An 11,734-nucleotide genomic window follows, 5' to 3' on the forward strand; every position below is an offset into this window, starting at 1 on the left:
CATTATCATTATACTTGATATTAACCTTATTATTATTATTTTCAGTGTTATTAATAAAAGTATTATTATTAGCATTTTATAAATTATTACTAACAAACTTATTTAAAAAAAATCATTTTTAGTGTTAATAAAATCCTCAAATTATTATCATTACATTTTTTTAATATAATTATTATTAATATTATTATTTATTATCTATAATAAAAAAAAATTATAGGATACCATATTATCGAAAACTGCTAAATTATATCACCATCAGTTATTTTTTTCCAATTTCCTGTTATGCTTGTAAAGTTTGTCGGCATTTTTTTTATATAAACACGAGTAAATGAATCACGTTGATAGATAAAAATCCATTCAAGAGTTTCACCAGTATTATCAAATATCAATTTTAAAGGTTCTTACCAAGCGAATTAATCAAATAATAAAGAGAAACAATAAGTTTCCCTGTACGTTCACAATTTTTCCCATAACTCGATTACAAGCTAAATTTTAAAATCTATTTATGCAGAGATGTTAGAAATACTTAGTTTAAACTATCTTCAAAATTACAAGTCTCAATTTCGTCTTTTGAATTCGAATTTCAAAGTCAAACATTCAAAATACAAAGTCAAACCTTTTGTTCTTCACAAAATTTGAATCAGTTTTGATGAATTATGTTAAATTGATGTTCCCAGTAGATTCTATGAGTAATTTGCAACATAATTCCTGTTGAAGCCTTTACTAAAAAGTTCTAAAATTTGATTTTTGTGTTCGAGTTGCTATAAAAAAATCTTCGAGTAAACAGGGTCTGTCTTCTCTTTTATTTCTTTTCTGTTTGTTGTTTTGCATTTGATTGATTAAGATTTCAATTATACGTTTCTATAGCTATATGAAATTTAACTGTATATAAATGTTGGAAATTGAGTGAGGCCTGTCGAGTGATTAATCGAAGAAGAAGGTGAATCAAGATAAACAGAAACGGGATATATATATATAGGTGTGGTTTGCAATATAAATCAGAAAGATAGACACGGTTTAGTGGTTAAGTGATGATGTTGGGTTTCGAGAGGTCGGGGGTTCAAGCCCCGGCCTGGGCAATTTTTTTTAAAAATCTATAGCTATTAAATTATTATTATTACTTTTAAATTTATTATTATTATTAATATTATTAGTATTGTTATTGTCATTATGGTTATTATTATTATTATTACACTTATCATTAAAGATTATAATTATTAATATTAAGTATTTAAAATTATTATCATTATTATTATTATTATTATTATTAAAAATTATTATTATTGATGATATTATTGTTATTAATATAAATATTATTATTAATAACATTAAAATTATCATTTTCATTTTTACTACTAGTATTATCATCATTAATAAGGTTATTAATATTAGTAGTAGTAAATCATTATTATCTAAATTATTATTTTTACAAACAAATATATATACACAAAAATCGATATAAAATAATATAAGTATATGTTTTATAAAAATGGAATTTGGTATAAAATCTATGAAACTACAAATATATAAATAATACATACTAATAAATGAAATTTTGTGATTTACATTATATGTATTAATAAATATACAAATGATATAGGTTCGTGAATCCGAGGCCAACCCTGCATTCTTCAATATAGTCATATGTATTTTTACTACAAAATACATTGAGTGAGTTTCATTTGCTCCCTTTTTAATTGCTTTTGCAATATATTTTTGGGGCTGAGAATACATGCGCTGCTTTTATAAATGTTTACAAAATAGACACAAGTACTTAAAATATATTCTACGTTGAGTTGTACCACTGGCATACTTCCCTGTAGCTTGGTAACTACTATTTACATGGGTATTGTAAATGCGAATCCTGTTAATAGATCTATCGGGCCTGACAACCCCAACCGGACTGGACGACCAGTATTCAACGGTTGCACAGTACTTCGTTTTGGTGACTACACTTGGTACTGTGTAGTGAGATTTCATAATAAAGGAAATATGCGACGTTGATTAAATGTTAAGTATGGTTACCAAGTGCTCAACCACTTAGAATGCTTTACATACACTTGCGAGTGTATTATGTTTATGATTATGAAATCTTGTGGTCTATTAACATATTGAAATGATTGTTATGATAAACCTATGAACTCACCAACCTTTTGGTTGACACTTTAAAGCATGTTTATTCTCAGGTATGAATTAAGCCTTCCGCTGTGCATTTGCTCAATATAAGGACATTACTTGGAGCCGATCATCGCAATGGGACCAAATGTTGATGACTTCGTCAAGGTGGATTACGACGGGTCCTTTCACAAGTACTAAAACTAATTCTACGTGAGTTTAAACCAGAAATATACCCTTAGCTTGGTAACATTAAACTACTTGTCTATGTACGGTAGGCGCGAATCCTAAAGATAGATCTATTGGGCCTGACAAACCCCATCCTGACTATGGGATGCTTTAGTACTTCGAGGTTATTTTAAACACACCTGATCTGGTGTACTTCAGAGGGTAAAACATGAACGTTAAGTCTTGTTACCGGGTGCCTACAACTTATAGAATACTTTTATACACTTGCGAGCGTACATATATTTATAAACGGAAATCTTGTGGTCTATTAATATATTGAAATGATTGTTATGATAAACCTATGAACTCACCAACCTTTTGGTTGACACTTTAAAGCATGTTTATTCTCAGGTATTAAAGAAATCTTTCGCTGTGCATTAGCTCATTTTAAGGATATTACTTGGAGTCATTCATGGCGTATTTTGAAAGAAGTTGCATTCGAGTCATTAAGTTCATCAAGATTATTATTAAGCCAATTATAGTTGGATGTATTATGAAATGGTGTGCATGCCGTCAACTTTCGTTGTAAAGAAAGTTTGTCTTTTAAAAACGAATGCAATGTTTGTAAAATGTATCATATAGAGGTCAAATACCTCGCGATGTAATCAACTATTGTGAATCATTTATAATGTATATGAATGTAATCAACTATTGTGAATCGTTTATAATGTATATGAACGGGTCCTTTCAGTAACCCATACCAAATCGCCGCCTCTTCACCAGAAAATTGAACGGAGCATGCTTAGTGACCCTACTCAACGTCGTAAAGCCAGAGGTGAAGAAGGATCATTATTACACATGGAAAGCGATAAAACACATGTCGAACCACCGGCGAGATGCCGGTGGTCGGAGAAGATGACCCGAAGCGCCTACAAACCAGCAAGAAAGTACCAGACGATTACAAGGCGTAAAATGAAGAAGACGGTGTTTTTGCGGCTCAAACTATGGAGGTGAAAAAGTAAGGTAGGGTTTTTTTTTGTTTTTTGGGAGAAAACAAGTTAGAGAGAAGTTAGAGTTGTATATGTGAAATCGTTGTAGTGTTAATAACAATGTCTAGATTATCACTCCCATAAAATTTTCCGATCACACTATTTCCCACTATTCTTTTTAACACCAAATTCGATATCAACTACTCTCATTTATCACTCACACACGTATTAGGAATAAAATCCCAGCATTTACTTAGAATAATTATTATTTTATGTTTTTTTAAACTGCTACTCCATATACTTGCTAAATATGTACTCCATACTACATTGATCAAAAATAGTTGCCTGAATCGTGTGTTAATTTTTTTAGTTTAGTTCATGATATTTAGGTTGCATTTTAGCACATCAACTTTTTGGCGCCACTGACGGGGAGCGGTGTTCGTTTAGGAATGTTTGTTACTTCTAGTTATTCCATCCTTTCGTGGAAATTCGTTTTAACGGAAGTTACTTTTTGATATTTTAATTTGTTTTGTATTACGCGTTGGTGTTTGTTATGGTATGATTGCAGGAATTGGTGGAAGTGTATGAAACATGTTCTATCAAACCTAAATTTGTGAATCCATAATATGACCCTACAAGAGGTCATAATACACGCAGTAAAGTTAAAGAATAGCAGTCCATACTTGAGGGTTTTGTGGTATTACCTTATTATTTTTCAGATTCTGATATTGCTAGTGTGAAATCAGAGTTTAGCGAGATGGGCGATGAGAATCAAATTATGGAAGCTTTGATGGCAATGAGAATCAAATTATGGAAGCTTTGATGAAGGTTACACAGACTGGCCAGAGTCATGCTATTATACAACCTACGGTTTCGGAATATTATGAGATCATGGGGCATTTTCTTCATATGATTTCTAATCGGTGTCAGTTCAGTGGTATACCTAATGAGGATGCTAAATAGCATCTTCGGTCTTTCAAAGAAATCTGTAACTTATTCAGGATAAAAGGGGTTCAACCGGCAGTTGCGTATTTGAGGATTTTTCCATGGTCGTTAAAGGATAAAATAAATGATTGGTTAGAGTCGCTGCCAGAAGAGAAAATCGACATTTGGGATGTTCTGATTATAGCGGTCTTAATAAAAACCAATCTGGATCATAAGAAATTGAAAAGTGAATGCCCTTATCTCATTTGAATTCGTATTTGTTAGTTTGCATTTTTCTTATTTCAATTCGTTTTAAATCAAAACCTCCCCAATTTACTTAGAATAATTATTAGTTTAAGATTTTTAAACTGCTACTCCTTGTGAAACGAACCTTGAACTTGCTAAATACGTACTACATTGATCACGAATAGTTGCATGATTCGTGTGTAAATTTGTTTAGTTTAGTTCAAGATATTTAGTTTTCATTTTAGCACATCAACACACACACACACAATTCGTACACAAATTGAGTTCAGTTTGTGAGTTCTCTGAGTTCTCTCTTACACTTGGTTCTCTCTGAATCCTCATCCTATATATATATATATATATATATATATATATATATATATATATATATATATATATATATATATATATATATATATATATATATATATTATACACTGGTGTAAGACCCTGTTTCAATTTCAGCCTTGATCAGTTAAGTGGGACGCCGTCCAGTAAAGAAGGACTGGACGCCATCCAGATTGTTTGGACGCCGTCCAAATGGTCTGGCGGGCCAGCGGTTGTAATTTGATTAAATGAGGGGTATTTTGGTATTTTCACTTGAGGGTCGGTTTTTGAGCCACAAAACTGATCCATTACCTATCTTATCCTCATTTCACTTCTTTCCACTCACACACATGCATCTAGAGATAGAGAGTTTAGAGAGAGAGAGGTTGATTTGGAGAGGAAGAAGTCGGATTCTCACCAAAGCTCAAGTGTTAAAGTTGTTCATCTCGTTCGTGGCTACGTTGTGGTTGTTGTGGTAAGTTCTAACTCCAAATTTCATTGTTTGATTTGATATTCAAAGTTAGGGTTTGAACTTAAATTGTTGAGAAACCCATTTAGACTCATGGAGTGAGTATAGTAATGCTAGAGATCGGGTTTTATATTGTTGTTGGTGGATTTTGGGTTGGTTGACGTTTTGACCATGATTAGGCATTGATTTTGGGTGTAATCACTTAGTTAGGTGATTTTGGATGTATTGAAACCCTTTTTGGATGCATATGGTTGACTAATTTTGAAATGGGTCAAAATTAGGGTTTAGGTGTCATTTTGGGCAAGATAAGTGTTTAACATTTATGATTGGGTTTAATTGGCATATTAGGACCATCTTCACTTGTGTTAGTGATTATTGGTTAGTTTGGGTATGTGTTGTACTTGGAAGTACAATCGGGTCGATTTTGCACTAGGTGTCGATATGGGTTGGTTTGTAATCCACCCTAGTTGTGTTGTTTATTATTATGATAATGGATTAGGTACGTTTCATTGGCGGAGCAACGGATTTGGCTTGCTTTCATCAAGACTTCAAGGTGAGTGGAATGGTTATACATGTGTGTATATAATTTATTTGCTTGTGCGCGATGTACACAATAGCCGAGTTTTGAGGCACATCGATGCGACGATAGCCGTTGGACACCTTTGGGAATAGAGTCACAATAGTCGGATTTTGTGCACTAACGTGCGACTTGAGGTTTGAGTACCCAACATATTATTATTATTATATTGCTATTATTTTGCCCGTGAGTCACATAGCCGTTTTTGTGACCATTGATGTGTGGCATAGCCATTTTGTCACATGTGATAATTGTGCACATAGCCGTTTTGTGCACATGGTGTGAGTATTAGCTTGTCTATACTCATACGATGATTAAGTGATGCCATAGCCGTTTTAGAACACTTGGGGGTGATGCCATAGCCGTTTTGGAACACCTCAGGGGTTAGCATACCATAGCCGTTTTTGGGTGCTAACGGTTGTTATGAACACCGATGACTTATTCCTGAGGTTATTCCCTTGCGATTATTGGTTAACCATGGTACGTATTTGATGTTCATGTTTAGCATTATTATTATTATAATAAATATATGCTAATGTTGATGCTAGTTGTATGATTTTGATGATACTACCTTGTGCGAATTGATAAGCGAGGTAATTGTGGTGCGATTGATGTTACTAGGTTTTACGCTTTGATATACGAGATTATTGTGGTAAGATTGATGATGCTAGTTTCCTATACTTTGGCATGTGGGTTTAACTTGTGGTTTGGGTAAGGGAGTGCAAGTAGGTAAATTATATATGTATATGCATAATATTTGCACTCACTAAGCATTAGCTTACCCTCTCGTTGTTTACATTTTTATAGATTCGCGTGGAGGTGGTGGCTCGGGTAAGCGTGGGGACTAGTGGACATGCGTAGTTGCTTAGAAGACGTGCTTTTGGATCGTTTAGGATTGGGTAGCGTATCCCCAATCACCATGCTAGGTCTATGTTTTGTATTAAGCTAAAATGGGTCGAAATGGGCACTTTGAAGTAATTTGGGTCGAAGCGGGCTCGGTGTTGTAAAACTCGATTTTATTGTGAAAATCTCTTAATTATAATTATTATAGTGTGTTGTGAAAACCGTTTCGTTTAAATGTGTCAGGAAACGGGTTTTCCGCCCGCGTGAAATTGAAAAACTGATCAGAGATTTTTAGTTCAATTGGATGCTGTGATGACCCGTCCAAATCCATTTGGATGAATACATCATTCATTGATTTCATAGTGAGGTTTTGACCTCTATATGATACGTTTTGTAAACATTGCATTCTTTTGAAAAGGCACACCATAAATGAATATATAAATCCAAGGTTTTCGACATCTGATGATTTCTACGTATAGACAATCACCGTATATAATAGTTTTTAACAATATATCTGTTGACAATACAGTCAAATAAGATACATGGTGATGATTTTGTGAATGCAAAGTTTTCTTGAATAAAGCATGTATGACTCCATGCACATAGCTTGTATAGCGTATAAGCAAACAGCAGAAGACTTCTAGGAACTTGAGAATAAACTTGCTTAAAAGTGTCAACACAAAGGTTGGCGAGTTCATAGTTTTAATGTTGCGCATAATCTGTATATAAAGGTGAACCACAAGATTTCAATTGTTTCATCCAAAACGTTTATCAAAATATTCTACGAAGTTGAGCACCCTGATAACTAAACTTTAACGTTATAATAAGTACCCCTGTTTTAACATACATGCAACCAACATGTACAATACACGCAAACTAACGTGTACTAAACTCAAATAGCATACGTCTGTTTTATAGTTCAGGCTAGGGTTTCTATACCTGGAACAGACGGGGATGTCAAGCCCTATGGATCCATTGATAACTACTCGCACCCACCAGTTCTTATAACCGGCAGTTACTAGTTACCAAAGCTAAGGTATTTTCGATTCAAACTCGGTGTAAAATTTAGTATGTACTTGTATCCATTGCGTTTAAAATAAAGTGCATGTATTCTCAGCCCAAAATATAGATTGCAAAAGCAATTAAAAAGGGAGCAAATGAAACTCACCTTGTCGGATCATAGTGTATCACAATCCTAATGCTCGAGACCGACATACAAAAGTTAACAAAAGTCATCTCAAAAGTCATCCTGACCCAATATGATCTTTAAATCTATACATGTTTATCATATTAACATAGTATCAGTCTTGAACAAACTTATAGTTTATCAAACTCAAAATATTATTTATTTCAAGAGCTATATTATATTTGAATTATCATGGCTTTCACATAGCTTTCCAATACTTATAAAATCAGATTATATTGTTTATAAAGCTTTAAAACATGATAAGACAGTCAACTTTGATAATTGTTCAACAAAATGAGACGTGCCTTATTTAGAAATTCATTTACTCGATTAGTAATATCTAAAAATCCAATTTATCAATCTCATAGACAAATTGTTTAAGTATTAATTTACAGTTTCAAACACAATTTCAATTAATGTCAAACATAATTCAGTTGACCATATCTTTTAATCCGTTCATCGAAATCACGCGATTTCTAAATGAAAACTTGAAAAGTTATTAATTTTTCGATAGCTTTCCAATGACATGCATATCATATACTTTACATCAGTAGCATATGTATAAAATTCGTGATTCATCATAAACTGTTTAACGACAAAATTAAATTATACAAGCATTCATAAACATATATACTCGAGCACTAGACATGGATACACTATTAATATATAAAAGGTAAGATATGAATGCTCAAGTATCAATATTGTGATTCAATATTGTAGAAAAGTACGTAGACGCAACGGAGATGATAAACGCTAGGTTGACATTTGACTAATGATCATAACCCCCAAGCAATACTCATAACCTCCATAGCTATAACCCATAATTTCCTTAGTTCTATCCCGCTCTAAAAGCTTGTTTTGAAATCGTTTGGACATAACTTCGTCGTAATATTTTATGTATAATAATACTAATAATAATACTCCTAACTATAAGTTGAATAATAATATTAATCTTAATAATAATAATAATAATAATAATAATAATAATAATAATAATAATAATAATAATAATAATAATAATAATAATATAAATATATATATTTCTTTACAGAAAGAGAGAAAGAATTGTGAAGGTGCAAACAAATCAAGCAGAATTCGTGTCAATTTATAGGACCTGGCAAAACTTTTGGGGTCATGCGATCGCATGGCTGTGATGCCCAATTCCCATTCGATCGCATGGGGTGCTGATCCAGCTCACATTGTTTTGTGCACTAGCTTGTCAACATATTATTTAATTATATAATATAATATATATATAATTTATATTAATTATATATATATATTATATTATATTCTCGTGCATTGGTGACTTGTAACTTTAGTTCCGTTGTCTTGTACGTTGATGCCCAGTTTATGTATCGGATCTGGTTTTTCGAACGTTACTTCGTACGCTTAAATAATTTGCATTATACGTTTTGTGACTCGTACCCTTGTCAAAATATGGACTTACATTACCAATAACTATGTTATCCGATGTGTATCTTGTACGTTTGAATGTTTTGGTCATTTGCGTCTATAAATTAACGTCTTAATATATAATAATATTATTTTAAATCAAAACGTTTTATATCTAAGTTAATATTATATTTTATAACATTTGTAAAATATACATACATTTTCATTTTGAAATAGTGTTTTACTGTAGCAAAATGATTTTTACTGTAGCAAATAGTGGTTTTCGAAAACACTGTAGCTTTTCGGGTAATGTAGCAATTCGAAAATACTGTAGCAAATTAGTGTTTTACTTGTTCATCTTAAATGTTTTAGTTAACTTATCTAAATATCAATCGAATCAATAAACGAATGTTACTATCTTTATATATATGTATATATCTTTATTTAACTTGAAATTATATATATGTATATATCTTTATTTAATATACATAAATTAGTTTTTAAATACACATTGCAAGTTATTTATAATTAATTTTAATAACTAATTTTCCAACTTATTGTATATATATATATATATATATATATATATATATATATATATATATATATATACAAATAGATGTTCGTGAATCGTCGGTCAACAGTCAAAGGTTAACTGAATATATAACATTAGTTCAAAAAATTTGAGAATCAATATTACAGACTTTGCTTATCTTGTCGAAATCATATAAAAATTAAGTTTAAATTTGGTCGAAAATTTCCGGGTCTTCACAGTACCTACCCGTTAAAGAAATTTCGTCCCGAAATTTGATTGGGATCGTCATGGCTAACAATAAGTATGTTTTCATGACTCATACGAGTTGAAAATTAGAATTTTATCATCATTGAGTAACACGGATAAAACAAATCGTTTATGTGAAGAGTACGAGTGAAGCTATCGCAAAAGAGTGAAATGAGAAAATAAAGTTTCGTCATATCTTTTGACGTAGATAGGGTTGATATTCGGAGTTCAAGGGATTTAGAGAAAATATTCGTAATAAGATTTGATTCTTCGGTAATTAAGTGTAACACCCTCGAAGCGGGCCTAGATGTTAGATTACTATTTTTGCCCTCAGGGTGTGTGGTGTTATTATATGCTTTTATTTTAATTTTATATTTATTATTAAATAATGTTGTGGTTAGGACCAGTTTGTGACAAGGGTCACAGAACAGGTTTTTTTTTTATCTAATTTGGAATTCGTTTGGGTTGCCAAATGATATACGAAAGATATCAGATAACTGATAAATACCCGTGTGTTGCACAGTGTGGGAATTAAACCCAATTAAGTGACTAGTGAGCTGTGTTCTTCCCATTTTCTAGACTTTTCTTCTCAAACCTCGTTCTTCATCTTCTCCACCTACACCAAACCCTAATCCTTAATTCTTGTTTTAAAACTCAAATCGTTTGTATCTTGGTGTTCCTTGCGATTTACTGATTCTATCAAGGTAAGAATCACAAGTTTTCATGCTTTAATCTTTGAGAAAATTGGATTTTTGTGTAAGTTTTTACAAAGTGTGTAATTTGGGTCAAAGTGGTTAAATTTGATGTTGTTTGAGTCCAAATCTTATGAGTTTATGTTTCTACATGTTTAGTGTCTTTGATTTGGTCAGTTTTGAGGTCGTAATCGAGCTCTAGAGCAAGAATTGGTCGATTTTGGGTGAAACCCGTCACTTTGTTCTTCAGCTTCTGCAGATAAACATAGTCGGCCGACTGTCTCTTGACAATCGACCGACTGACTCGACCATCGACCGACTGACTCGACCATCGGCCGAGTGTGTCTGTAAGATACCATCGACCGAGTGTCTAAACACTCGGCCGAGTGAGTGTAGACAGTCAGCCGACTGTCTCTGACAGTCGACCGAGTGTCTTTAGCAGTGTAAAATTTTACTAAGTGTCGATTTTTTAGCCGTTATGCTGCCCGTTTGTATTTTAATGATCATAATATTATAACTAACTTGTGAGTATTGTTTTCAGGTGATACAGACGAGGAGAAGACTCGGTGACATTAGACTACCGAGTGATGTCGGTATCAGTGGGTGGGACTAACTGAAGAATATAGTATATAGTAGCATGTTATATTATGATTGCCATGCTTGTTAAATATACTTATTGTTGTGATTAGTTAGTTCCTTGTGATGACTGCATGTTGGTTGATGCTTGTCTGTTGGAACCCAGTGCGTCCCTATCTTGTGGTAGCCTAATTCGATAGGAGAGATCAACCTGCGGGTTGGGTTCCTCATGTGGTAGCCTATTTGCATCCGTGTAGTATATGTTTGAATGACGCGTTCGTCGCGTGTGGATGATTTATGCAGCACGGTATGTAGGAGGAACTTCCGGTAAACCCCAGCCTGATCAACTGGAGGTTAATGGTTTGGCTGAACTGCCGGAGTCTCTATAGACTGCACTACTGGGTGATGTTTGTGTGTTAGCCTTTGTGACATGATTAGTATGACGG

The sequence above is a fragment of the Rutidosis leptorrhynchoides genome, chromosome 5, assembly GCF_046630445.1.
Source record: "Rutidosis leptorrhynchoides isolate AG116_Rl617_1_P2 chromosome 5, CSIRO_AGI_Rlap_v1, whole genome shotgun sequence".
In the NCBI taxonomy this organism is placed as follows: Eukaryota; Viridiplantae; Streptophyta; class Magnoliopsida; order Asterales; family Asteraceae; genus Rutidosis; species Rutidosis leptorrhynchoides.